A 25,435-nucleotide genomic window follows, 5' to 3' on the forward strand; every position below is an offset into this window, starting at 1 on the left:
GGATGACTGTGAGTTTTCAAAACCTGCTCAACCCAGATTCTTAGGTGATAATTTTTCCTCTTACAGTCTTCTGATTTAGATTGTGATATATTTAAACAACTGTTATTTTCACAAAATGAATACCAATTTTAGAGTGTTGTAAGCAAAGACATTAGGTAAAAAAAAAAAACTTTCTAGAAGTAGGAAAAGCTAAATATTGCTGATGTAAACCTTTAGGAAAAAAATTTCACTACTATGGGAAACTTGAATATTCATCCTTATTCTTTTTGCCTAGCATGGTTTCCTTACAATCAATTTTCCATATTGCAGAAAATTCTCCTTCTTTACTAGTTTTTACTAATTTTAATTTTTAAGTCTTTTGAGGTAGGAAGCAATGTTTATGCTTATTTTCTTCTTCTTCTTTTAAAATTTCAGATGCATGGACTTGGATTAATCATTCTCCTTGGCTTATGGCATACTTTCATTAGTTTGTGAAAGGTCGTTCCCTGATTGATATGGTAGGTGTTTAATGAATAGTGTTTGCCAGTTGATTAAAGTCTTTCCACTTCAGAAACTTATTCAATGTAGGCCATGGATAAGAAGATTGAAAATTGATCAGAATTATTTTTTTTACCACACACATTAGGTTATTGACAGTTCCTTAGTGAGTCAAAACTGGATTCTGACATAGAACTGTTGTATATTCTTTATATTTTATTTTACGAATCTGAATGTTAAAGGGCATATCATTGAATGTGATTCAACTTTGCAAATTTAATAACTACTTTAAGTATTATTATAGATAAATATCTGATCTGGTGAACCCTATCTACCTGTTCTAGTCAAGATTCATATGTTTGAAATATGTGCAATGAGGAAGTTGCACCCTTTATAGATTCCTGTCTTAACAAGGCTCGAAGCTGTCCAGATTCTACAAGTTGAATAGTCAATTACTGAATCTTATTTGATGGTGTTCTTGATGTTTCACTGTTCACTGAGTGGCCAGGCTTGCGCAGTCAAGGTTTAAAAGGCAGGTAAGTGCCACCTAGGGAAGAAACCAGTGTAAAAATGGGAGTTGCTCAGAACAGACAACATGCATACCAAGCTCAAACAGTGTAGTGTTTACTTATAGCAAGAGAAGAGAGAGAGCCAACATGATCTAGCTCCTTGCAATGTGTGGGTACCCCATGGCTAGTGGATCTACTCTGCAGCCAGCCAATACAGGCAGTGTAGCTGTACACACCTCACTTTCTACTGCAGTGGAAGTATATTTACCCCTCCCCTGTGGGGTCTGAAATACAGAAACCAGGCGACACACCTGAAGACCATTGACACATGTACTTAAGTATAACAGAGGAATGCACATTGGATCTGAAACAAGGAAAGATACTTTCATAGAAGGTGATAAACCCAGAACAGGCTGTGAGGATTCTATCTCTTAGCAAAGAAGTGTTCTAGGCCCAAGGCCCATTCTTATATGGCTCAATGGGGGCTGAAAGACCGCATGTATGCATTTCCCAGTGCTTGATGATGATGAAAATTGCAAATAAATTTAATCATATACACTCTGGAAAAAAATACTCTTTTGGCAATATTGTTGACTTTTCTGGCATGCAGGTTTCTAGAACACTGTTTCACCTATGTTTTCGACTATGACAATAAGTAAGAAATGTGTTTTCCACATTGACTCTTGATGTGTGCGTGTATAACTAAAACAAAAGCTTCAGAAACAACACTTTCCATTATTATATATAATGCAGACTAACATTTTTTGGTTTGAATCTATTCTATTACATTAAAAAATCAATCACTTAATTGACTTTATCGAGTCCAAATTATCATCGAAAAAATGCTATTACTAGGAAACGGGCCATACAGAAACAATAAAGTTTACAAGAGCATTCAAGGTTTTGAAAAAGAATGAAGAGTGGTGAAAAAAGAGCATTTTCCCTTGTGTTATGGGTTCCACATGGTGTTTTCCCTATTTATCTAAAGGGCAAAAGTAAGGTTTTTGGGTGTGTTGTTTGCTCTGCTCAGGACACTATCTTCAATGCTATTCTGCTATTTCTCTCCCTACAAAGATGAGATTTAAATCTCATCAGAATTCTCACATTCCCAAGTTTGTCATGACTCTTCTAAGACTAAATCATTTCTAATTCTACTAGGTTCTTATAACATACCTTTTCCAATAGTCTTCATAGCACCATGTTTATTTTGGCTCAACAATTTTTCTCAAGTGCCCAATGCCATATGTGATATATGGTAGGCACTTGAATATTTCTTTCATGACTAAATGAACTCTAATAATTAAAACGCCAATTACTTAAAAAAGGAGTATGTGTCAGCATTCACAACATACTGAATATTTTTGAGATCTCGTAGTTTTCTACCTGGATCATAGTTGTTTTTGTACAGGAACACATATATTCCTCTTTTATATCTTTATCTATCAGTGACTTGCTAATAAATGTTGACTTGGTTCTTTTAGGATATATATGTGTATATGTTATTCATGTAATGGGACCTGGAGAGGAGAATGTACTTCTAGCATAACATTAGAGCATATTTGCATAGTCATTGTGATTGTACTTATTGATTTCCATCTCTTAGAATCAATCTAATAAGAAGGAGAGAAAAATATGTGTTGGTGTTAATGTGCTTACGTTACAAAGTATGTTCCAGAGCTTCTATGGAAAGTCCCTGTAATGAGAAGTGTGCGTTTAGTATGGTGTTTATAGTTAATGGTTAACCAATACAAAAGCTAAAAATAACAAATTAATATCCAACACTGGAAGAGGTGAAGGGGAAGAGATAGCAAGGTAAATGAAATCGATTCTTACATTTTATAACGATAGCAGTCAACAGATGTTATCTAAAGTTAATAAATCAAGATGGTAAAAAGAAATGAACTTCTTAGACAATATAGAGATAACTACCAAAACACCTAGAAATAGAAAAAATTAAGAGATTATCCTTGGAGAGTATATCTGCAGGAGAGGAGGAATTCTGTGCAAGATCACTGCTTTTCATCATAGATCTTTGTTTCTAACAAGAAACAAATCTAGGAGAAAAGGTTATACAGAAGTCTACTTTATGGTTCAGGTTTCTTAAAGCTATTTTTGAAGCCCATGCTTTTTTTCCTTGCCTCTGGCCATTCCTCAGTATCTTATTATGAACTGATTATAATGATTTTTTAAAGCACATATAGAGTTGCTATGATGGAAAATATTCAGGCCTCCATGCTAGAACACTGTTATGGGTAGAAATCTGGGATCCTATAAAATTGGCATCCATGTTCTCTATTAGCGTTTAGAATTTCTATGTAAACAGAAAAGGCTTAATACTTCCCAAAGCTTATAAGCAGCAGCATTATGAAGCCTATTTAGTAGTTCATTATGGTTCCCCGCAAGGAAATAGTATATATTCTTCATTGTTACTACTCTGTTCAGACACAAAAACGTAGTTCAGACACTTTAAAATGGTTACATTTGTGAATAGATATTTATGAGAATACTCATTATTGTTATTTTTTAATTTTTATTTTATTTTTATTTTTCTTAGGCAAGGCGACCCTTGGTTGACCTCACAGATTGCAAGGACCTTGTCAGCTTACAATCCCTTATTTTTTATTTTTTACTCCTACAGCACCTGGTCTTCCTAGGTGGTCTCTCATCCAAGCACTAACCAGGCCAAATCCTGCTTAGCTTTAATTATTTTTTGAAATTAAGAGTTCTGGAGGCTCAGGAGTCTAGGTTAAATGGAAGTCAGTTTATACTATCAGGTCTCAGAAATTTCATAGGAGCTAGTGGCCTCTTTAAAAAATTATTATTCATAGTCTTTATTTTTTAGAACAGCTTTAGATTTAGAGCAAAATTGAGTAGAAGTGACTTTTAGTTTCCTGTTCCACATATTAGGATCTTGGAATTTGCTACTCTTTCCAAATCACAAGTAAAAATCTGAACAGAATGGAAAATCAACAGCTCTCCTAGGAATCATAAGAGAGGCGAGGACACAGTGTAAACCACTGCTCCAAGACTGGAGAAGCAGACAGGCAAATAAATACGAGGAGTCATGCCTGACTAGAACAAAGACTCACAAAAGGCAACTGTCATGAGAACTAGTAGGAAAACCTGAACTGTAATCGATGAATTGCTAAAAGCTCAGTGTGGACAAGTCTGAGAGTTAAAAATTCCAGGGCAACCCAGTCATGGGGGAGTGGGGGGAGGCACATTTTTGTGAGTTTTACTTCAAGGAATTTCACCAATGGTTCTCATAGCAAATATTAGTGGAAAAAAAAAATCTCTCACCCTTCTGGCAGTGGGAGGGGAAAAGTAACCATTTTGAAATATACTGGCATACTTTTTCCTGCTTTCAGGGAAAGCTAGTTAACGGAGACTAGCCTGCTCAGGTTTTACCAAAGCCTAACTTACCTGAGAGAAGGGAACTAACCATTCCAGTGGGGTGTAGCTTTCCATGTGATAGAAGGGAAACACAAAACTCTGGCCCACTTTAGTCATCTTGTCCACCTAGAGGGGTGTGAGGGGGAGAAACAAACTGAGAAGCACTTGTGAAGTTCACAGGCCAGAGGCACAGGCTCTTTAAAAGGTTGAGACTTAATTATGTGACTGTAGAATGCTTTTGCTTTCCCCACATCTTACCACCGCATCACTAAAGGCCTTTTGACAGCCCTTCCCTTTACTCAGTACATTGCATCTGGTTATTAAGAAAAAATTACAAGGCATACCAGAAGGCAAAAAACACAATTTAAAGAGATAGAGCAAGCATCAGAACCAGACATGGCAAGAATGTTAGAATTATCAGACTGGAAATTGAAAACAACTACGAATAATATGCTAAGGGCTCTAATGGATAAAGTAGATGACATGCAACAACAGTTTGGCAATGTAAGCAGAGCAATGGAAATCTCAAGAAAGAACCAAAAAGAAATGCTAGAGATGAAAAACACTGCAACATAAGTGAAGAATGTCTTCGATAGACTCATTAGTAGATGATGTGGCTGAGAAAAGAATCTCTGAGCTTGAGTATATTTCAGTTGAGACTTCCAAAGTTGAAAAGCACAGGCAACATAGGCTAAAACAATTTTCAAACTATAGACAATCAAAGACAAAGAAAAAAAAATCCTGAGAGAAGCCAGAGGAAAAAACATATTGGCTACAGAGGAACAAAGGTAAGAATTACCTCCAACTTCTCAGAAACCATGCAAGCAAGAAGAGAATAAAGTGAAATATTTAAAGCATTGAGAACAAAAACCCACCAACCTAGTATTATGTACCCTGTGAAATCATCCTGTAAGAGTGGAGGTGAAATAAAGATTTTCTCAGGCAAACAAAAATTAATGGAATTTATTGTCAGTAGACTTGCTTTTAAAGATATGTTAAAAGAAGTTTCTTAGAAGAAAAATAAAATAGCTCATAAACTCATATCTATATCCAAATGTCTGAGAATTGAAGAAGAAATGAAAACTACATTGCCATTTACATTAGCACCCCTCTCAAATTAAATACTTAGGTATAAATCTAACAAAATATGTACATGATTTGTGTAAGGAAAACTACAAAACTCTGATGAATGAAACTGAGGTAGAACTAAACAAATGGAAAAATATTCTATGATCATGGATAGAAAGACTCAATATTGTCAAAATGTCAATTCTTTCCAACTTGATCTATATACACAATGCAATTCCCATCAAAATCCCAGAAAATTACTTTGTTGTTATTAACAAACCAATTCTAAAGTTTATATGAAGAAACATAAGACCCAGAATAGCCAGCATAATATCGCAGAAAAGACAAATGAAGATCTGAGACTACTTTAAGACTTAACTGTAAAGCTACAATAATCAAGACAGTGTGGTATTCAGGCAAGACTAGACAAATAGGTAAATGGAGCAGAATAGAGAGCCCAGAAATAGGCCCATATTAAAATAGTCAACTGATCTTTGGCAAAGGAGCAAAGGCAATGCGATGGAACAAAGATAATGTTTCACAAATAGTGCTAAAACAGTTGAACGTCCACATACAAAAATGTGAATCTACACATAGACCTTACATTCTTCACAAAAATTAACTAAAAATAGATCACAGACTTAAAGGTAAAATGCCAAATTATAAAACTCCTAGAAGATCAAAAAGGTGAAAACCTAGATGGCTTTGGATATGACATGACTTTTTAGATACAATACCAAAAAAAGGATCCATGGAAGAAATGGTGGTTTTCAATTTTGCTGTAAACCTAAAACTGCTCAAAAATTAAATTCTTAAAAAGTGTATATGTAATGACATAAACTGAGAAAAAAGAAGGCAAAAAATTGAGCCAAACATATACGCCTTGTACCCCTTCTCCCCAACACACCCATAGCCTTCTTTATTATCAACTAGAGTGATATGTTTTTTTACAACTGATGAACCTACACTGACACATCATTATCACCCAAAGTATATAGTTTACATTAGGGTTTACTCTTGGTTTTATATATTCCGTGGGCTTGGACATATTTATAACGACATGCGTCTACCAGTATAATATCATACAGAGCAGTTAAACAGTGCTAAAAACCTCTTTATTCACCTTATTCACCCTTCCCTCCTTCCTAATCCTTGGAAACCACTGATTTTTTTTACTGTCTCCATAGTTTTGCCTTTTCCAGAATGTCATATAATTGGAATCATACAGTATGTAGCCTTTTCAGAATGGCTTCATTCACTTAATAATATGCAACTAAGGTTTCTCGATGTCTTTTCATGGCTTTATAGATCATTTCTTTTTACCACTGAATAATATGACATTGTTTGGACATACTACAGTTTATCCATTCACCTACTGGAAGATGTCTTGATTGCTTCCAAGTTTTGGCAATTGTGAATAAAGCTGCTATAAACATCCATGGGCAGGGTTTGTGTGGACATAAAATTTCAGCTCCTTTGGGTAAATACTAAAGAGCACAATTGCTGGGTAGTGCAATAAGGGTATGTTTAGTTCGTAAGAAATTTCCAATCTGTCTTCCAAAGTGGCCGTGACATTTTTCATTCCCACCACCAATGAATGAGAGCTCCTATTGCTCCACATCATTGCCAGCAGTCGGTATTGCAGTGTTTTGGATTTTGCCCATTCTAATTGATGTGTAGAGCTGTTTTAATTTGCATTTTTTTTCTGATGACAGGTGATGTAGAACATCTTTTCATATGCTTATTTGCCATCTTTTCATATGCTTATTCACCATATCTTTTTTGGTGTCAAAAGTCTTTGGCTCATTTTTTAAAACTGGGTTGTTTGTTTACTTATTGTATTGTTTTAGAAGTTCTTGTATATTTTGGATAATAATCCTTTACCAGGTATATTTTTTGCAAATAGTTTCTCACAGTCTGTGGCTTGTCTTTTCATTCTCTTGACAGCATCTACAGCAGAGCAAACATTTTTGATTTTAACGAAGTTCAGTTTATCAATAATTTCTTCCACAGATCATGTCTTTGGTGTTGTGTCTAAGAAGGCATCACCATTCCCAAGGTCATCTAGGTTTTCTTTTATATTATCTTCCAGGAGTTTTATAGTTTTGTGTTTTATATTTTGATCTGTGACCCACTTTTTGTTACTTTTTGTGAAGGTTGTAAAGTCTGTATATCTATTCATATATATGTATATATTTGCATGTGGGTGTCCAGCACCATTAAGTGGCTTCTTTTTAGTGTTAAATTATGACTGATTTTTAAAGAAACCTCACTTAGAAAATTAGAGAAAGAAACATTAGGTCAAGTATAAGGGATCACTTTTGGCTGGCTTATTGAGTTAAGAATTTATCTTTTCTCATGTAAAAGAATTCCAGAGGCAGGCAATTCAGTGTTCATACAACACCCTGTTACCCCAGGCTCCTTCGATCTTTCTGCTCCCCATCCCTTAATTCATGATTTTTATCCTTGAGTTCTCTCTTGGTTTCTATCCTTGGTTGATATCTTCATTGGTTTCTTTTATCAAGTAGTACAGAATTACTATTTTATTTCAGGTCGGATAAAGGAGAAAGGGAATAAGGGTGTCTGCTAGATAAATAATCTCCATAAGAGAACTTTTCCAGTAATTATACCTTAAGACTTCAGCTTACATCTCATTTGATACCCTTTTCTGCGAGAAAAGCTTAAAACTTTAGGTTTTTAGCTAGAAATGTTACTACACCAATCATGTAACAGGGAAGGAAGGAAACAGAATTTTGGCAGGCAACTTGTCATCTCTGCCCAAAGCTTCATCTACGCCAAAGTTTCTGCTTCCAGTTCTTTACCCTGTGTAGAAGGGGAGCAAGATATAGGTCTGTAAAATGTCACAGATTTGTTTTAATAAATTATCTTACTTGTCTAGACTATAGGTAAAAAAATTTTCATAGCAACACCAATGATATCACATACTATAATGAGTTGTTCCAGGATTATAACATGAGATTTATCAAGAGGAAAATATATCTATAGAGTGTCTTGCTCATCTCATTATCTCTAGCACCCAGCAGAGCTCTTGCCATATAGGAATGGCATTAATTTTCTATTATTGCTGTAACAAATTACCTCAAATTTATTGGCTTAATACAACCCAAATTTACTATCTTACAGTTCTGTAGGTTAGAAGTCTGACACAGATCTCACTAGGCTAAAGTCAAGCTATGAGAAGAGTTGTATTCCTTCCTGGAGGCTCTAGGGGAGAATCCTTGCCCTTATCTTTTCCACCTTCAAGATGATGTCTACATTGCTTAGCTCAAGATCTCCTCCTTCATTTCCATTTACTTTAATTTTTCAATTAGAGTCGACATTTAATATTATTTTATATTAGTTTCGGGTGTACAGCATAGTGGTTAGACATTTATATAATTTACCCTCCTTCATTTTTAAAGCCAGAAACATGAAATTTCTATGGCTATTCTTTCACAGTCACATCTCACTCTGACTGTGAGTGTCCTGCCTCCCTCCTCCACTGCTAAAGATCCTAGTGATTACATTGAGCCCACCAGGAGAATCCAGGATAACCTGCATATTTTAAAGCCAGCTGTTTGTCAACCTTAATTCCTTTTTGCCACATAACATGAAAAATATGCAGGTTCTAGGAATTAAGAAGTGGATGTAGAGCATCTTTTCATATGCTTGTTTTTCCATCTGTATATCTTTTTTGGTGAGGTGTCAAAGTCTTTTGTCTATTTTTTTAATTGGGTCGTTTGTTTTCTTATTGTTTTGTTTTAAAAGTTCTCTGATTATTTTGAATAACAGTCCTTTACCAGGTATATATTTTTTTGCAAATAGTTTGGAGGGTCATTATTTCGCCTACCACGATGATGCTTGATAAGTTTCTATTACTAAGTAATAATTATAAGGAGTTAACATACTGTCTTTCATTTTATCCTTCAACAACTCTACGAAGTGAGGAAACTGGTGCTTAAAAACTTGGGCTAACTTGCCCCAAATCACAAAACCAGAATTTTGTCCACATATGTATGACATAAAAAACCCACATTTGTAAAACTTGTGCTATGTTTTACTTCACTCTAGTGAATGAATATGCTAAGTGTGAGGCGAGCGTGTTTCTATGACAGGGTTCCATGGTTTTGCATGAAGACTAGTGCTAAATCAAGATAAGCATATTTTAGAGTCTCAGTCTAGGTTGGTGACCTTTTAATATATGGTTATGAAGTGAAATAAAGAGTTTATTTTGTTTTATAATTTAGAATTTTTCTCATCATCTGCAATCTTTGAAGTCCCAAATTTGTATAGGAACCACTAACAAGAATTATTCGCCTTTTCTTCTATGCTTAATCGCACTATATAGACTTGATAATTATATTTTAATTAATGTCTTTTTCTTTTCTTTTTTTCTTTTTTTCAGCACTGTTATGAACTAGTGGAAATTCAGATATTTTCAGCATTAGACTGTATTAAAATACCTTTTGTACTATAAAGAAACCATTCTAATCGGGAGGTATGAAGGTTTCTGATATATTTTAACTCATCTCATCCTCATTTAAGATGGCATTCACATAATACAAACCATCACACCCAATGTAGGTTGAAAATATTTAAAGCTGTGAAAACTTGTCATAGTTTATTATTGTAATTGATACAATATATTTAAGCCGTTAACAGGTACATGAAAAAACATTTATTTTTATGAGTATTCAATGAGAGTTCCCATATATTTGAATATGGAAGTCTAATGAAACTGTTGAATAAAAATTGGATTTAGCAATAGTGAGAAATGAACCTCTACAGGGGAGAAAAAAAGAAATTTTCACATTACAGATATGGTCCTTAGCAACAAAACTTTTTATGTGTTGGGTTCTGATGCTTAACTGATATGGTAAATCATTTTATTCAATAATTAAAATGGACATCTATGAAAAATAACCAATATTTATGGGTTCAAGTAATGTCTGGTTTGGGTTGTACTGAAATCGTTTCTAGGTACTGGTTCCATTTAAGCCCCAAATCCTCTTTTCTTAACAAAATATTTAGAATGCTCCTTGATTGTTATGATAAGTTCTATAAAGAATGAATGAATTAGGAAGATCTTCTAATTAAATTAATATCATGTAGTGATCATCTTTATCTTTCTATGTGATGACATTCTATGAATAAATGGTAAAGATTCATTAGTGTGATTTTTTAAAAATTAAATTTATTGGGGTGACATTGGTTAATAAAATTACATAGGTTTCAAGTGTACAATTCAGTAATACGTCATATGTATATTGCATTGTGTGTTCACCATCCAAAGTTAAATTTCCTTCTGTCACCATATATTTGACCCCCATTACCCTTATCTACCCTCCATTTCCCTCTGGTAACCACTAAACTGTTGTCCCTGTCCATGATTCTCTGTCTCGTTCATTTGTTGCTTTCAGTTTTATAGCCTATGTATGAGTGAAGTCGTATGGTTCTCAACTTTTTCTGTCTGACTTATTTTGTTTAGCATGATAATCTCAAGATCCAGCCATATTGTCTCAAATGACAATATTTCATCTTTTCTTATGGCTGAGTAATATTCCATCGTATATATGTACCACATCTTCTTTATCCAAGCATCTATTGAATGGCACTTTGGTTGTTTCCATGTCTTGGCCACCATATCATTAGTGTGGTTTTGGGAGCTCATTTGTTTTATAGGTAGAAAAGAAAGACCTGAGAATAATTAAGTTAGATTTGTTTTCTTCAGGATTCTGGGAAATCTAGAAATGTGTATTTTTACCTTCAACATTTACAATAAATACACAAGAAAATTGTAGGCTTCAATTTGATTCTCATGTCTTTGTATGTGATGATGAATAAATGTGGAGCAAGAAGGAATAGAGAAGGAAGACGAATAGAAGAGGATTTATTATTAATCCTTTTTCACTGCTAGCATTCTCAGTAAAGTTACCATATAGTGGCAGTGTTTACCAACATTCTCCCAATTAAGAATCCTTTTCTTTTTGTCACTTGGCTAGAATTCTCAAGTGGTATTAACACAGTAGTCTCATGATATACTCAACAACCAGGTTTTGAAATATTATTATTATTAGCACATTTAGACTATAATATATAGATCCTCATGGGCAGGACTATGTCTTATTTATCTTTTTACCCACCAGTGCTTATCCTAGTGCTTGATACATTTGGAGTACTCAATACATGTTTATTAAATAAAAGAATGAGTAAATTAAATCATAATTTTTTTCTCTTCTAGTTACATAAAATGTTTTATTTGTTCTCAATGAGCTATATTACCTCATTTATAAATTGGGAAGCTGTATCAGATTGTCTCTAAGGTCCCTTCTAGTGTCAACATTTTTGTATTCCTGTGATTCTTTTCTTCATTAATTGTGGTAGAAAACGGAGACTTGCTTCATTTCCCCTCAGTCATTAGCTCTGCCTGCTGGCAGAGAAGACAGAGACTGCAAGGAATAAGTTCTCTTCAACCTGGCAGGTTGCTGCTGGTCCCAATGGTTGATGATAACAGTAGGAGGTGGATTTTGATGAATAGAAACATCTTCTAGCAGCTTCCACTCTTGTAATGCAGTGGTGTTTAGGATGTTCCACATAACATTTATAGCACTTTATCTTTTCCTGTTGAGCTTTCTGGAGGTGGTAGAATGCTCACTAGCTCTTTCAACAGGCAGTTTTGTCAGGGGATTTATTCTAAGCTACCTAGAACTACAGTGGTCTCTCTCTTGCTGTGTCCTGAGTCTTCAGGTTCACTGACTTGTTTGTAGGATTGTCACAGGTTCTGGTTTGCCTGGGACAGTTTCAGTTAACATCTGCTGCCTGGTGTAATGGTTAATGGTGCTTTTCTTCACCCTTAGAAATGCCTTGGTTTGGGCATTAAATTATAGAGTTACCTATTAACTGAGCTCTTTCACTTCTGAATGGTTCCTCTCCTTGTACTGAAGTGTGCTCATTGCTGGTAGTGCCATCTCAGGTATTGGCAACAGTCTCACATTCCTCCTCTGACGCCTCTGGTGAAACCTCTGGCATAGAGGCAAAGTGCATTTACTTACTTTCCCAAGTTTCTCTGAAAAAACAGAGTAATTGAATTCTTCTGGGTTAAAAATACAACCATTTTTTCCAAGAGCTACTAAGATAGAGCAAAATAATAATAATCATAATAATAATAATAATCGTGTAAATACTTTTTTTTAATTTTTGAAAAATCTACTAGTTTGTAAATATGCAAAGGTACCAGTGGGATATAAATGAGGGCATTATAAAATACTTCAGATCCTTTTATTTTCTTGGAACCATCTTCATGCATTTCCAAGTGTGCTTCCTTCATGGTATGGCCTCTACAGCTCACCAGTTCAGGGCTATTATTCAGAGTGTGCTTCTGAGATGCAAAGATAAGGAAGATACTTAAGTCTGTTTTGGAAAATTATATCAAGCACACACATAATGTATTTGAAGAGGAAAGAGAACAAGGAACATGTTGGAAGAAAGAAACAAGCCAGGTGCTGTAGTCTTCCCAAGGGATTTGGAGTTGGAGCTAGGCTTTGAAGGTTGGGCGGGGTTTCTGCAGGTGAGCTGGGGGCAAAATGTTAGGAGAAATTGTGTTGTCTTGTAGTGGCCTTCCCAATTTAAGTGAGAAGAGAGAAAACTGAGAGATAAGATGCCTGGGTCAGAAAGACAATTTGCGGTCCTGGAGGCAAAGTAGTTTGAACCTTCAGGTATTCAGCTTTCCATGACATGCACTTTTATTGGATTTCGGATATTATTTCAAAACCTTTATTTCTGCAGAGAAGTTTTACTCTAAAAACAGGTATGGATAGAACTGAAAGCGAAAAGTAGTTTAATGGTTTTCCAAGTAGTTTTATCATTGTCTCTCCTTTTTTCACTTTATTCGTTGTATAAAACATAAAGGGAGTAAGGAGGGAGAGAAAGTAGGGTATATGATTTGATTGTTGCTAGCTCGCTTATGTTGCCTGTGTGTCCGTGAGCAAATCATAGGCTTCATTTTGACAGGATTGAGAGATATCAGCTTTGGGTACACAGCTCTGGGTTCTATTTTGGAAAATTAGCATTTTGCTGGGACATTTCTTATAGCCCATAAAGTGAGGTTGGTGGTTAGGGGTGAGGAGTGGGGGAATTAAAGATGTTCTTGAGTTTGCTTATTTTTAGAGGAACTTATTGGAAGCTTTTATTTATTTAATTGGGTATATCTTGGAGGCATTAAGGCCAAAAGCTTGGGCCATCGATGCCAGCAGACTTGCCCTTCACCCAAGGTAGAGATACTGTTTTCTCTATCTCCCCTTCTATCTGCCTTTCTGGACTTAGTACAATAGGTTCTATATGTAATTTTCTGCTGGGTACTCTCTCAAGATAGAATTTCCTTTTTGATTTCAGAGGATTTTTAGCTTATGTCCTCTCTGCTCATTCTAAATGTTTTACACACATGCATTTATATTCATGTTTGGACTAGTAAAAATCACCCATTTATTCATTATGCAAGTTTTTATGGAAGTTCTCCTTATTTGCCAATCACTGTTTTAAGTGCTAGAGTACAACAGTGAACAAAAAAGATAGCCCTCAGGGAGCTTAGATTCATGGGAGGGTAGAGGTGGGGAATGAAGCAATAAGCAATAAATATAACAAATCAACAAAATATGTAGTGTGTTAGAAACAGATAAATGCTATGGTAAAAAGAGAAGTTAGATCATTGTGCAGGAGGAGTCTGGGAAAGCAAAGGAAAGGGTATAATTTCAGTCGGCATTAGAGTAATTGGGTGAGGCTTCATTGGCAAGATGATATTTGAGTAAAGATTGAAAGGAGGTGAGAGAATTGGCTAAGCAGTTATCTCGCAGAAGAACGTTCAACAGAGGGAAGAGCAGGAGCAAAGGCTGGAAGCAGGAGCATGCCTGGTGTGTTCAAAGAACATCAAGGAGGCCTGGAAGTTGAAGTGAAGTAATTGAAAAGGATAACAATAGTAGAGGTCAGAGAGGTAACATGGGGTCAGTCATTTAGGGCCTTGTAGGCCATCAAAGAGACTTTGGCTATTATTCTGAGTGAAATGGTAGGCCATTTCAGGATTTCTGGCACAGGCATGTCATAATCTACATTGTTCTTAAGAGGATCACTTTGGCTTTGTGTTGAAAATAGACCATGAGTGTGAGGTGAGTGAGTAAGGACAGAAGCAGGGGGCTGGGTCTTGTAGTACTCCAGTTAAGAGATGATGGTGGGTTGGATTAAAGTGGTAGCAGTATAGTCAGATTCTTTGGATATATTTTGAAGCTAAAGCTTTTCTGATGGATTGGATGTGGGGTGTGAGAGACTGAGAAGAGTCTGGGGTGACTCTAAGATTTTTGGCTTAAATGTTTGGAGTATTAGAGTTTCCAAGGCAAGTAAATACTTTATATTCAGTACATTTATTAATTTATAATACTGCAAATATTCTCATAAATGTTATTTCCATAATACCTCTGAGACGGAGATTGGGTCAGAATATAATGGGTGGGTGATAGGTGAGGGAAATTTCTGGCTTAGTGAACGTTGTTTTGATACCCTTTTCTACCACACCCTACTTAAAACACACACCTCCAATATAGGGTCCATGAATTACTTCTCTTGTATTTTTGATACCGACCTCCGTGCTTGTTATATACTTTATTTAATCAAATCTATTGTTATTGATTTTAAAATGAGACATTATTTTATGTACTACTAACAAATGCTACCACTTATTTAAGTGACTTGTTACTGCTTTAATCGGAATTATAATTTACTTTGATTGATATTTATTAAAAGAGTTATTTTTGACTACTTAAATACACTGTCTTAAAGGTATTTCTTGGCATGTGAAAGAATGCTTTTCATATATATTGGAAAAAATGTAATACAGCTTTAACTGCTTGTAGGTGTCATCCTTTCTTAAGTGTCAAAAAGCTCTTGGTGTTACTTTGCAAGAAAATATGAAATTGCAATGATTCTCTCAGCCATGAAGATGTGCTTCATTAATATTAAATATATGCCCTGTCACACAGATTCTTTTTCTGCATATATAATGACATTAATTTCAATGGCGGATCATAGTTTAATCTTTTTGAAGATATTTTAAACTACAATTGAACTCTACAAATATAGTATTAACAATGCACATAACTCAATAGAAAAGATGAAAATATGAGGAATTATTGCCGAGTTCTGTGTAGACTTTGAAAACTATATCACAGCTGTCCCTGGCCAACAATTATCGGATATCATTTACTTTAAGCAACATTCTAATATCTGAGTTGTTAAAATGTGAAAAGTGTGTATCTTAGAATCAGTGAAATATAGTAGTAAATATTCAACAAATATTTAACTGCTTGAAGTGTGACTCTTTATTCCCTGACACCTCACATGTGTGCCTCCAGCTCCAGGCTGCACTGTGTTTTAACCTATACATAAACTGCAAGTCCTGCTATAGTCTTTAATGCACTGTTTCTATTTTCATTTTTTTTTTCCACCCAGCATCCTTTTCTATAGGAAACTATTCCTCCTATTCCCTGTGATTGGGTGGGCTTGATTTCAAACCCCACTCTTCTCAAAACAGGGCCAGGGGAGAACATACAATTACTCCACATGTTACCTACTTCATCAAGCCACACTGATTGGTTCAGGGATGGTCACATGATCTAAGCCAGGTCAGATCCCAGCTTGTCAGAACTCTCAAGGAACAATCTTTCATGTTCTTTGGGGTTATGATGTTTTAGGACCTTGAAAGCCTGCAGTTTCTGGTGGCCACCTTGACATTACAGACAGGGATTGTCTACCCCAGGATCAAGTTTACACAGAGGAAAAGAGAATTGAGACGGAGAAAAAGTTTTCTGGCAACCTCTAATCACCTCTCTACAGCTATAGTTGAAGCTAGATTTATTCTTGGAGTGTTCCGTTATATGGTCAGTATTTTTTTGCAAGGTAGACTGAGTTTAGTCAGTTTCTTTGGTTTAAAACTAAAAATGTCTTTACTAATACAGAAGCATTTTCCTGTATGCCATTTCCCACCCTTTCTCCGGAAAATATCCCCTGTAGAATATGGGCTGACATTCATTTACTATCTTTGCTCCATATGGTTCTAGGCCTTGAAAGTGTTACTCTCACCCTTGACCCATTTTTCTTTGAGTTGTTCTATTAATCTACATGGAGTTTATAGTTAATTGTCAAAATGAGGTATAAGTTAGAATCTTTACTTCTTCTAGGCCAGGTTCTCAGCTCAGCCTTTTTAGTCATTGAGCAGTAGATGGCAGCTTCTTGCCCTCAGATATTTTTGATGGACTCAGACTCCTGCCTTTGACAGAAGCCAACCTTTATTGTCTTTTTCAAAGCTAAATGTGTCTTTGTACCTCCCACGAAGCTCTGGCCTCTTTTGGTGATGAACACTTCAAACTCCCAGTTGGTAGGCATAGCACAGAGGCCTGTGATGTCCTAAACTTATTGAAAGTTAAAACTGTTCCAGGTCAGATTATCAACTCCAACTACTTTCCAAAATTTTCTTTGGTGACTTCGATATTCTCAGTGCAGAGATTCAAATCCTCCCAACATTTCTTAGTTAGACTGTTATAACATGTAATGCAGTACTATATTGTGGGGATAAAGATAAATTTTGGCACTAGAGAGACCTGGGTTCAAATCTTTGTTTTGGTGTTTTTAGTTTTATAGCCTTGTGTAAATTATTTTCACTCTCTAAGCCTTAATTTTTAAAATGGGGATGGAAATATTGTTCCTAGCTCAGATAATTATTGTGGAGTTTGATTGCATCTGTAGATTGACCTATATCCTCTATCTATCTGTCTGTCTGTCTGTCTGTCTATCTATCTATCATCTGTCTGTCTGTCTATCTGTCTGTCTATCTATCTATCTATCTATCTATCTATCTATCTATCTATCTATCTATCTATCATCTATCTGAATTTGTCATATCTGGCATTTAGTAAGTTCTCATACATGGTAGCTATCATTAGAAAATTATACATCATTATTTCTGCGTGGTTTAATGTCTGACTTGTGTTTTATTTTATTTTATTTTTTAAGGTATATATCTTTATTCCATATTCTAAATGTCCACATGGCTTGTTCCTCATCTCTTCAAATGTCACCTTTTCATATGACTTGTGTTTTAGATTGAATTTTATATTACACACGTTTAATTGTTCTCATTCTTTTTCTCATTCTTTCACACATGCACAATGCCAAAATGGTCATACTTTATCTAAGGCAGCAAACTTTGGATCCTTATAAACCAAAATTCTTTAAATATTGTAGACAAATCCACATACCTTGCCCTAAAATAAAAATAGAGAAAACTCTGAAAGCAGAGTCAGATGGTAGTAGAATTTATTACCTAAAAGACAGATCTTGGCCAGGTTCTGCCATCTTTTATAGGTTCAGTATATCTCTACAGAATTCTTTGCTGCAGATAAAGTAATCCCATTTGATTTATATGGCCCTAGCTTAAGAAATCTACAGGAGGATAGGTCTATACCAATTCTTTATCTTAGGCATTTCATTGGCAGTGGCTCTGTATCCAAAAAAAAGATAAGAAATAAGAGAATATAAGGGGAGTGGGGGGAGAAGAGAATATAAAGGACTCTTCTCCTTATGCAATTTTCATTTGCTCAGTTACTTCCTCAATATGTAGTGATATTTGCTGAGCTATACTAATTAGGGATTAAAAAAAATAGTACTTAAGAAAAGTGCCAGATTGATTGCCAGGAAGTTTGTGTCCTCTTAATGTATCATAATTAACTGAATTCAGTCTCTTCCTTGCCTACTTCTTGTACCTATCAGAATTACGCAGCCTTAGGAAGAACTGCTGTCAACCGTGAAAAATCAATCCTTGCATTCCTTAATACTATGGAAGAGAAAAATAGGTGATTAAAGATTTAGACCTATGATAAAATCATTAAGAATTGTTTATTATAGAATTTCGTTCTTAACCTTTATGGGTCACAGACCCCTTAGAGAAATTTATGAGGCTATGGATGCTCTCCACAGAAATACAAAAATAAACACAGGCAAAAAGTTTTGCACCTAATCTCTAAAATATTATAGAACCTTTGAAGCTCATCCAGGTTAAGAATCATTCTTAAAATCATAGAATCTTCGAATAGTATAAGATGTTAGAGCCAAATTAGATCAGTCTATCAGTTTATAGAGAAACTGTGGAACTCAGAGGTGGACCAAGGGGATATGGGACAGGTTATCAGTAGTACCTGCACAATGTTTCCATTTTATGTTTCAATTATTAAAGCAATGTTTTTTATAAACTGATATTTGCTTTCTATTAAATAAGACCCAGTATCTTAAATTACTATTCAAAGCAGCATTTGGAATACTTGGACTGTGGGCCAAATTTGGTCTGTCCCCTATTTTTGTAGGGCCAGTGAGTTAAGAATTTTTACAATTTTAAATTGTTGAAAAAAATGGTACAAAGAATAAAATTTGTAATGTGTGGAAATTATATTAAATTCGAATTTGAGGTTCTGCAAGTAAGGTTTTATTGAACATATTCACGCATATTAGTTTATGTATCGTCTGTGATTACTTTCCTGTTACAATGGTAAAGTTGAGTGGTTGCAACAGACTGCAAGGCCTAAAATATTTTCTTTCTAGATGGCGTATTACAGAAAAAGTTGGCCCATCTTTGGCCCTACATATGGCCAACCCTTGATCTATAGCAATGATGATGAAACTATCTCCTCTTCAAATGACAACCTGAAAACATTTCTCATGTTTCCTTTCCTTTCTTAACCTTTTCTTCTTCATGATGAACTTTCCAAATTCCTTTACATGTTTATCTAATAACAATATTCAAAGATCATTCTCTTGGTCACTTTCCTCTAGACACATTCCATTTTATCAATGTTTCTCTTAAAATGTGGCTCTTAAAATGGAACATATTTTATAATATGTGATTTGAACAGTCAAAAGCACACCGAGAGTATCCCCTGTGTTGGTTATTCTACTTTCTAAACACAGCCCAACTCTATTAAGTTTTTGGAAGGCTCATTACAAGGTCAGATCATAATGAGCGTTGAATCAACTAAAAGCTATTTTTATATAAATTGGTATTCAGTATGAGTGCATTATTTCATGACATTAAGGACTCCCCTCTTTTAACTATTAGATTTATTTTTTTGAACAGAGTTTAACTATCAGCAGTCATTTTAAATATCTTATTTATTGACTTTAAATATTTGTTAAAATTTAATATTCATGGTTATAAAGAAAAATCTTTATGTTTATATTCAGGTGACTCTGCTTTGGGATCTAATTCATTCCTGGAAAGCAGCCTCAATATGGAATCATTAGAGGTCAATTAAATTTCTGTACTCACCTTTTACTTCTTTGTCATATACACTATTGTCACAGCCTAATGCAGTGGTGGACAAACTATGGCCTGTGGGCCAAATATAGCTGCAGTTTGTTTTTATAAGGTTCTCAGCTTATAACGGCTTTTATATTTTTAAAGAGTTAAAAAAAAATAAGAATTTGCAAAAGAGATATACATGGCCTGCAAAACCTAAACTATTTCTATCTGGCTCGTTACAGAAAAAGTTTGCCAATCCCAGGCCTAATCCCTGGGAAGGAAAAGTGCACCTACCTGCCCTGGACTTTGGGCTGTGCCACATGACTTGCTTTGGCCAATGGGATGATAGCACATGTGATATGAGCTTGAAAACTGTTTAGGAGTTTGGGTGTGATCCCTGGGAGTCCCCTACTCACTCCAGATTTTTAAAACTTTTAAGCGTGAAATATAACTCATTGCAGAAAAATGCACAAAATAAAAATGTACAGCTCAATGATTCATTGCAAAACAGAAAGCTATATAACTATCATTCAGGTCAAGAAATTAATATTGCCACCACTTTACCAATCTATTGTGCCTCCTCTCTACCGCTATAGGTGGCCCCTATCTAATATGTACCTTTGATTTTCTAAAGTCAAATATTAATAGTTTTCTCTTCTTCCTGAACAATGCAAGGACCTTAGATCTCTTATTCAATTTAGTGCCTCTGGACTCAGAGTTCCTTTTTGCTTTCGTTCTCTCTATATATTAAACTTGAGACAAAATTATTTCTTTTTACACTTAACATTCATTCACTTTACCTACATTTTTATATTTTTAATTAATTTTCATTTCTTTCCATGTTTCTGAGCTTCTTTCTCAGTTCATTTTTCTTTTGATATTAAGAGTACCCAGTAACGGAGGTCTGCTGATGAGTTCTTAGTTTTTGTCTGAAAATATTTTTACTTTTCCTTAAATTTCTGATGAGCATTGTTCACTGAATGTAGAGTCTTAGGTTAACAGTAATTTATTCATTTTTTATCATTAGTTTCAGTTAGATAGTACATTGGTTAGATATTTATATAGTTTATTGTTTTTTGATGTCCTTTTGTTTCTATTGAGAGGTCATCAGTGGGTCTTTTTTAAAAAAACAAAATAGCTGTATTGAGATAAAATTGACGATCAATAAAATGTAAATGTTTAAAATGTCCAATTTGATAAGTTTTGACATACTTAAAATCCTATGAAATTGTGATCATAATCAAGATAATGAACATAACTATCAGCCCCAAAGTTTCCTAATCCCTCTTTATTCTCTTTCTCCTTTTTTGCCTCTACTCTCCTCCACATCCAGGCAAAAGCAATCTGCTTTAATTATTTGTACAGATTAGTTTGCATTTAAAAGAACTTTATAGAAAGGGAATCATGGAACATGTACTGTTTTGTCTGGTTTCTTTTGCTCAGCATGATTATTTTGGAGTTCATCTTTATTTTAGTGTTATCAAAGTTTATTCCTTTGTATTCTGTTGTGTATGGATACAGCACAGTGTGTTTATTTGTTCTGCTGTTGATGACACTTGGATTGTTTCTAGTTTTTGGTTCTTATAAATAAAGTTGCTATAAACCATTATGTATAAGTCTTTGTGTATGTATATTTGTTTTCTTATCTCTTGGGTAAACTCCTAGGAGCGGAATGGCTGGATCATATAGTAGGTGTATATTTAACTTTGTAAGAAACTGCCAAACTGTTTTCCAAAGTAATTGTAACATTATATATTTCCACTATCACTATGTGAGACTTTCATTTCCTTCATATCCTTTCCAACCCTTGGTATTGTCAGTAATTTTAATTTTAACCATTCCAGTAAGATTTAGTGATATCTCAACAAATTTTAATTTTCATTTCCCTAATGACAAAATGATGTCGAACATGTTTATATAGGTTTATTTGCCAGATGTATATTTCTTTTGTTGAAATGTCTATTCGAATCTTTTGCCTGTTTTTAATTTTTTGTTTTCTTATTATTGAGTTTCAAGAGTTCTTTAGATGATCTGGGTATAGATGCTTTATAGGTATATGATTTGAAATAATCTTCCAGTCTGTAGCTCATCTTTTAATTTTTTTGAGTGTCTTTCAAAAAGCAGAAAATATTAATTTTGATGAAGCTGGATTTACCAATTTGTTCTTTTATAAATTGTACTTTTCTTGTTATCATTAAGGAATCTTTGCCAAGCCCAAAGTTAAAAATGCTTTCTCCTATGTTTCCTTCTATATGTTTTATTGTTTTTGTTTAACATTTACTCCTATGATGAATTTGAAGTTATTTCTGTAAATAGTGCAAAATACGAATCAAAGTTCATTTTTTTTTCATACAGCTATTTGATATTTCCAGCATCATTTGTTTTTCTGGACCATTCCACTGATCTGTTTGTCTATATTTGTGCCAAAACCACTTTGTCATGATTGCTGTAGTTTTAAATAAGTATTGATGGTAAGTAGTATAAATTCTCCAAATTTATTGTTTGTTTTGCTTAGTAGTTTTGGCTATTCTGGGTTTTTTGTTTTTCCATATGAATTTTATAATCACTTTGAAAATTTCACAAAAAAGTGCTGTGATTTTATTTGTAAATATATTGAATCTATAAATTAATGTGGGGATAACTGACATTTTAAAAATAGCAGGTCTTCTGCTATTGGTATATTGGCATACTTATCCATTTCTTTTGGTCTTTTAAAATTTTTTTTAGCAATTTTTTTTTGTTTTAGTTTCAGTATATACTGGTATTGCACATCTTTTGTCATATTTGTTTATCTCTAAGTATTTCCAATTTTTTATGTGATTATAATTGGGATTGTCTTTTATGTCAATTTTTGGTTGTTTGTTTCTAGTATATAGACACAATTGATTGTGCGTATTGATGTTATATCCTGCAACTTTGCCAAACTTATTTATTTTATTATGGTAGTTGGTGCTTCACCTTAAGTCAGGGAGTCTGACGGGCCCTTCTCAGGTTCCCCGTCCTTGCACTGCAGCCCAAGAAGGCTCTCAAGGCAATTTTAAAGCTCAGCTTATTTGTGTTCTATCTAGCAGAGATCACTATATTTCATTTCCTGATGTTCAGTGTCTTAAAAACCATTGTTTTACATATTTCATGCATATTTTGCGTCATTTCAGGGAGATGGGTAATCCAGTCTCTATTATTACATCTTGTCTGAAAGAGGAAAGTTCTGGGAGTTATTCACCTCTGCCCTAAGGTGCTCTGGATAGTCACTGCTCTTCTAGCCTGAGCTCCAAAAAGAAATTCGTTTAGCAGGACCACCTCAACCAATCTGCTGATCTGTAGTCGGAAGTAGTTGAGTTGCATAAAAGTCTGAGAGGCCATGGTAGGATAGATGGGACCGATGTGTTTTGACTTTGGCACATATATTTGTATTAGAACATCATGTTCTAAGTATCAAAAACTTGGTAGATGATTTATTGTATTTTAAATATTATATGAGACCTAAAATAGTGCTAAGATACTCTATGAATGATTGACTATTGTATCCTATCCATGGAAGACTTAAATATCACAACTCTAATTTGAAATAACAGGTACAACAAATTGACTCAATTTGTCGATTCCAAAGTCTGCAGAGAGCCCTAGTTTTAGAGAATGTTAAAGTTAAGCAAATTTTGAATCCGACAGGGTGACTGCAATTTCTTCTCATGCTGCAGGCACAGCATGTACTTTCTAATAGCCTTCCTTCGTTTCTGATTCAAATCCTTCAAATTGATATGAAAGCACTTAATAGGCTTTTAAAGGAGTATCCCCCTTAAAACAAGCTCTCTAATGAATAACAAACCTAGCTCACTACTACCAGAAAGCAGATTTTCTTTAGACTCCAAAGACCTGAATTATTTCACTAGCTCTCCAGAGACAGGGAATAGAAAACCTTGCTTTCTCTGTTTCTGGGCTTTGTTTGCCATTACAGATATAAAATCTAGATAATCGGCTTCCCACTGGCATCCCTCTTGGGAAGGTTGTGCAGACAGTTGTTATCATATCTGAAAAATGCTGTGAAAGAAAATCTCTTCATGAATATAAAAGAGTAATATTGCTGCCTTGGCCCTAAATGCTCTAGTTTCATTCTGTTTGATACAATATGATGCAATATGATTTCAGTACATTCTTTCCCCAATGCTTTAAAAACATCTAGCTGAAGGTCTCAACGAAGGGTGAGTTGTTCCTGGGATGGCTTCCTGAGTGTAGGTGTCACGGCAGCCTCTGAGAAGAGGAGGCACACTGAAGTTAGAAGCAGTCAGGAGGTTTAGAGTGAGAAGACTATGCTTATGCCTGCCCAGGTATTTGGCACAGAGAAGCAAGAATTTACCTGTTTAGACTCATAGATACAGAGAACAAACTGGTGATTGCCAGATGAGAGGGGAGTTGAGGGGCTAGGTAAAAAAGCTGAAGGGAATAAGAAGTACACATTGGTAGTTATAGAATAGTCACTGTGATGTGAAGTACATCATAAGGAATATAGTCAATAATATTGTAATAACTATGTATAGTGCCAGATGGATACTAGACTAAGTAGGGGGAATAACTTTGTAAATTATATAAATGTCTAATCACTATGCTGTATACTTGAACTAAGATACTATAATATTGAATGTGAACTCTAATTGAAAAAAAAAAAAAATTTACCTGTCTACTACCAGAGCAGATTCTGAGTGAATGTCCATAGTGATACATCCATACACTAGTTGTGCTCAGCTTTGAGCTATGCCATCTGACTGTTTTAAGCATTCCTGTCTTGAATTTGTATCCAAGGAATATCAAACCTTTAAGACAATGATAAATTACAGTGGACCTTTTTAGGAGTAACTGATGCTGGCCTGTCAGGTGGCTATAAGCACTGTTACAAAGGCTAGCAATAATCAGTCCTTCTAATGGTAAGTGAAAGCATTTAATTGGATACTGAGATGTGATTGGAATGAAATGTTAAGGGGAAAGTGAAAAATTCAAGGTTGTTGGTCTGTTCACTCTTATTTTAAAAAAGACATGCTGGCAAGATCTGTAGTTTAACATTCTGGAGTTTCAGGGCTTAATAGTTTTAGCCATGGTCTGAAAACTATATCAAATTTAATTACTTCCTTTTCTTGGCTAGGCTAAAGAAAACTTTAACAAATAAAAACTTGCTCTGAGGAATATTAAATTATAGTTATCTAAGTATATTGGGATATGAGTCATCCAATAAAGAGAAAGGAAAATTTTAGCATGGTATACATTATATTAAAAAGCAAAAAAAGTGATTGCTATTATGATTATTAGCATATTCAGTCAAATGCGTAAGAAATATAAAATGGCACATCTATCTTTAAAATGAGTGGAGTGTTCTCGCATTTTGGATGGGTTGCTAATTAAATTGATATTGCTAGTTAGTCTCACAACACTTCAAGTATCATGTATGTCTATTAAGGACATTTTCAAATACTGGGCCTATTTTAACTAATGGCACATTCATAGACCTTTCACGATGGGGATACTGTTGTAATAATGAAAACACCTTTTTTTTTTCCTTTAATATCAAGCAACGAGAGGTTTCATTCTGCCTGTAGTACAGCTTTTGAGTTGGTTGTGATAAGAGACTTTCTATTTATACTTGATTTTATGGTACCATTAGTATATG

General features: G+C 34.6%; 1 long non-coding RNA gene across 1 annotated transcript in view; it reads left to right on the forward strand.

Annotated features, from left to right (window-relative positions):
* The first annotated feature begins 414 nt into the window (after positions 1 to 414).
* LOC120596797 (uncharacterized) overlaps positions 415 to 25,435 on the forward strand; it is a 43,534-nt gene continuing 18,513 nt past the window's right edge. The window contains exon 1 of the long non-coding RNA XR_005651234.1: positions 415 to 497. This is a non-coding gene — a long non-coding RNA (uncharacterized LOC120596797). The remainder of the gene's footprint in view (positions 498 to 25,435) is intronic.

The sequence above is a fragment of the Pteropus medius genome, unplaced genomic scaffold, assembly GCF_902729225.1.
Source record: "Pteropus medius unplaced genomic scaffold, Ma_sr-lr_union100, whole genome shotgun sequence".
NCBI lineage: Eukaryota > Metazoa > Chordata > Mammalia > Chiroptera > Pteropodidae > Pteropus > Pteropus medius.